Below are 4,853 nucleotides of genomic sequence, written 5' to 3' on the forward strand. Positions count from 1 at the left end.
TCTCCGCGGCGCGGAGCCGGGCGGCAGGCGGGTGGGGCGGCGGCTGGCACCGGGCAGGGCCGGGAAGGCGGGGGACACCCGCGGGGGCGGATCTCGGCTTTGGCAGGGGGGTGCGGGAGCCTCCTCCTCCCCCGTGCCGGTGGGGCGGGCTGACCGAGCCTCTGGGGACTTCTCTCCGGGGAGCCCCGGCCCTGCACAGCCCGGCTGGAGCAGCTCCCACCCCGCCCGCGGGGGGCAGTGGGGAAAGCAGCAGTGATTCGAGGAAGGGACGGGAGGGGACGTGGCTCTGAGCACAGAAGGGACAGGGGGAGGCTCCTCACCTTTGGGGACTCTAAAAAAAATCCCCAGCAGCTCCAGCAGGGTGGTGCCGCGCAAAAGCAGGGTGCAGCTGCATCCACTCCTGGACACCCGCGAGACGAGGCAGGAAGAGCAACAAGAGATCCTGGGTTGCTGGGGAGGGAACGAGGCCCCCGGTGCCCAGGGAGCGCCACAGGGCCCATTCCACCCTACTATGATGGATGTACTGAGACCTGTAGGTTTTAATGGGCCAAACACTGTTCACAACACAGTAGAGCGCTGCAGACCAGAGGCGATCACCTTGCAATGACACTGCCTGTGCAGCTGCTAGAAGTTTGACTAGAGCAGAGCAGAGCAGAGGCCAGGACCTGCTGTCAGGACCCCTCATTGTCACTGGAATTAAGCTTGGATTTTCCCCCCATCCAGCTGCAGGAGTGGACTCCTGAATCTTAGCTTTTATTTAAAACTGTGATGTTTCTAGCATGTGTGGTTGCAAATAGATCTAGCTAAGGGGCTTTTCCAACAATCTCTAAAAGCTTCCAGGGGTGAATCTAGGCAGGATGCAATGGCACAAATGCATCCCCCCACACACCCCACTTTCAGTCCACCATGCTGTGAGAGCAGCAGGTAGGGACTTTTTTTAAGTCCCTGAAGCAAGTAAGAATTTCCCCCTCCCTCCTCCTCCATGCTCAGCAGCACATCCTTTCCCTCCCCTCCCCTCCCCGCTGCCCCCTACTACTTCTGTCCCTGAGGATGGGGACAGAGCTCCAGAGAGGCTCCTGCCTGCTCCAGCTGGGCTGCACCAGGGACAGCAGCAGGAAGATATCTCCTCTTCCTGGTTCCCACAGTGTTCTCTGCCAGTCCAGTAGCAGTTGTGGGGGAAGGGAACATTTTGCTGCCACTGTGATATCTCTGAATCTGGCTCCATGTGCATCCCAGCTGGAGCAGGATGGGAGTAGCTCTGGAGTTTACAACCCCACCCTGAGGTTAGCTGGAGACAGTGACATAAGCAGCAGTGGGCAAGGAGCTGTCGGGGAATGGGAGGGGAGAAGAGGGCACATGCTACTTAAGCATAGAGGGGAAAGGAGAGGGGAGGGAAGATTCTTACTTGCTTGAGGGACTTTAAAAGAAGTCCCCTGCTGATGCTTCTGCAGCAGTCTGTCCACCCTGGTGTAGGGGGCAAGCCTGGGAGCCAGGGTGTAGTAGCCGTCTCTGTAGCACAAGTTGCTGCTCCTGCACCCGCTCCTCCATGCCTAAATCCTGGATCCACCCTTGAGTGCTTCCCAAGGTTTTTTCAGATGGCAAAATCTCCATATGGCTCAAATGTAGATCTTGATCCAGGAAAAGCCTTTAAGCACATTTTTAGCTTCACTGGTACTACTCATATGTCCAAGTGCTGTACTGAATCAGGGCTTCAATTATAAAAAAAACCCTCCAGCTTCATGCTAGAGGATTCCTACAGTGCACTCATGCATTGTTAATGTACACATTTGACACGTGACTCTCCCTGTGCCTGAAGAATGGTGTTTGTACCTAAAAGCTTGCAAAGAATATTTTTTCCAACTATTTAGTTGGTCTAATAAAAGATATTATATTTACCCAAAGAACCATGTCTGGATACATTTGAGGCATATATGCATACAGCATGGAAGTATATGATTCATAAGCAATTCAGGCTTCAGCATTGACATGAAAATGTAGCTCTTTTCAACAACAGTAGCTATTTTCTTTGCAGACAGAAGTGTGATTGTTAAGTTGTCAGGATTCCTTTAATTTAAACCTGATATTGCAGCCCAGAAAAAAACAGGTAAAGTATATTTTGGATAATTTTCACATGGCTTTTTCAGAAAATTTGATGATTCAGTTCTAAACTGTAATAAATCATAGTCCTAAATTAGTAATGCACATAAAACCATAACCATAAATGATTCAATTAGACCACTAATGAGTCATTTTTCTTTTTCTGTGTAGACAGCATCCTTAGCATTATGGATAGCTAATGAACTTTCTCCTTCTATCCTACCCAGCAACTTTGTAGACTTGTTTGATAACTCAGAGTGTTTCAGTCCATTAAATGATTAGGAAAACTTTCCGCTCTTTACTTTTCATCTAAGGCTCAGGACATCTTGCCAGTTCCATGAACCAATTAATCTACAAATTGTCAAGCACAGATTTTACCTGAACACTACTAGTTATTATATATCATTCTGTCCTTCTGACAATTTGTGCTGTTATGAAAGGTTTTGGATTGTACATCACATGCATCTGTGGACCTAAACCACCGAAGATAAAAAAGCAGAGGATTGTAACTGCTATCTTGTTTTCAGTAACTATTCTTTGACCATGTTTCTACACTCTCCGATTTTAATTTAATAAGTGTTGTTTCTAACCTTCTCTGTCAATTAGAGAAATGTTAATGCATGAAACTGTTAATTAATAGGGTTTGTATTAGTTAAAAAGAAAATGTAATAGGTTCCTACTCTTATAAAATATAACAACTAATAGAGATAAAGTAGGAATGGAATGTTGCTGAAACATTTCTGCTTGAGACTGAAAAATGAAACCCTCTACTTATGAATTCCATAGTATGTTAAGATCCTCATTTGGGTTGCAAGTCCACCTCTTTGGGGGTTTTTTCCTGCATCTTATCCATTGGTGGCCTAATAATTAATGTGTAAGGCAAGCAATAGTGGATAAAACTGATCCTAATAGTGGTAAAACTGATTCTGAGGGTGTCTGGAATTATGGGGAAAGCAAGATAGAGCTGTTTATCAGCTATTATTCCAGAAAGGGAATCAGAGGACCTCATGGTTGATCTTTTGTGATCTGGGGCAACTCACCAACAGCACATTTTCAGAAATGACCCTTAATTTTAAGCACTTCACTTTTTGAATGTTCTGCTTGAGACTTTGGGTACTGGAGCAACATTTAGGCAATTAAAATGGAGGTGTCCAGAAGTAGAAACAGCTTTTGAAAATGTTGGCTTTTGCTTTTACTTTATGAACCAATAGTTTGCAAGACACCCCAGCTTAATACAGAACTATTTTATAGATTTTGGTTCATGTCAGCTACCCGCAAAGCTAATAAAGGCAAGGGCCTCATTCACCACTCTTGCACTTTGTGTAGTCAGATGTCCCCATGTGAAGTGATCAAAAAGGTAGCATTGCTCATCTATTGTACACAGGTGTAAATGCTTGCTTCTGCTTCCATTGCAGTCCATAAACATTTTGTCTTAAAAAGTCCTAACCACTAACAATCACAGAGCACCTAACAAATTTTGAGTCTGAACTAATTTACTGGTTGAGATGCTATAAGAGATGATTAACCAATTGGGTACTTTTAAAACTGTATTGGTAATGCTCCCAAATAGTACTGGTGAGGCCCTCTGCACTACTAATATGACCTGAAGCAGTCCCATTGATGCTTGTTTTCATACACCTCCGTTGAACTGTTACCTTTCACACTCCCAACAAACCTTCCCTGCCATAACCCCCATTGTTTATAAATCCAATCAGCTATACTGGGGATGGGGGGTGTGAAAGGTAACAGTTCAACGGGGGTGGGAGGGTGGTAAGGTAGGGGGAGATTTAAGTTACCTGGAGACAGTTCATGCTGATTTTGAAGAGATTATTTTAAGTCTTTTTTATAAGCAGAGTATCTTTGAAGTCAGACAGAGACACTTAAGAATTTACAAAACATCCTTATGTTATAACTTGTATTTTTCTTTACTAAAAATAGCCATGTGATTAGATCTCAGCCAGTTGAATGGTTCCTCTATTTGTGTGACTTATGGTTTGGATTACTCAGCTGAAAAAATCATCAACATTTCCGATCTGTTTTTTTTTTCCCCCACAACATTTATTAAGCAAATGGTGAGGTGAGAAATGTGACTGTAGTATACATTATTTGGTTTGTCTTCTCACTGTATCAGAAACAGACTACTGGTAACTGAAAGGTAGCCAAAGTAGCAGTGGATAAACCTTGAATTCTTCACTTGGGACCCATTCCATGGAAAAATTAGTATATATGCTTCTTGGAATTATAAGTCCTTGTTAACCTCGTAAAATGGCAGCTCTAGAACAGCAACTGTTGGAATATTAAATCAACTCATTATAGTGAAATTATATGGTAAAAGTAGGAAATTTCAAATTATACAATTAATCAGTGGGCTTAAAAGCAAGGAAGCGTATTTGCACCAAGCAGTAACGATTAGTAGAAATACTAGAAAGCCAGTGGTAACTGTCCCTGTGATCCAGTCAGAGAAGGGGAAACAGTTCTAGAGAACAACTACTTTAAAATAAGAGAATTCAAATTAATGGCCTGAGCCATGGGTAAATCTAGGATTTTCTAAAGCGGATGTGGCACACTGTCCCTTAGACCATGGGGGGAGGGGGAGAGAGGCACAGCTGGAGTCCCCAAGTTCCCAGGGGACACCCAGGAGCTGGGCACGAGCCCACTCTCCAATGACATGGCTGCTCCTGTCCCAGGGTGAACAAAGGGAAGGGAGTGCAGAGCTACTCCTGCCCTGCTCCAGCCAGGGGCAGTGGGGAGCAGTT

General features: G+C 44.9%; 1 protein-coding gene across 1 annotated transcript in view; it reads left to right on the top strand.

Annotated features, from left to right (window-relative positions):
• Positions 1-1,392: 1,392 nt before the first annotated feature.
• WDR63 (WD repeat domain 63) overlaps positions 1,393-4,853 on the top strand; it is a 49,156-nt gene continuing 45,695 nt past the window's right edge. Inside the window, exon 1 of the mRNA XM_006033852.3 lies at positions 1,393-2,104. The gene's annotated coding sequence lies outside the window, so the exon portion shown is untranslated. The remainder of the gene's footprint in view (positions 2,105-4,853) is intronic.

This window comes from Alligator sinensis, unplaced genomic scaffold (genome assembly GCF_000455745.1).
Source record: "Alligator sinensis unplaced genomic scaffold, ASM45574v1 scaffold32_2, whole genome shotgun sequence".
Classification (NCBI taxonomy): domain Eukaryota; kingdom Metazoa; phylum Chordata; order Crocodylia; family Alligatoridae; genus Alligator; species Alligator sinensis.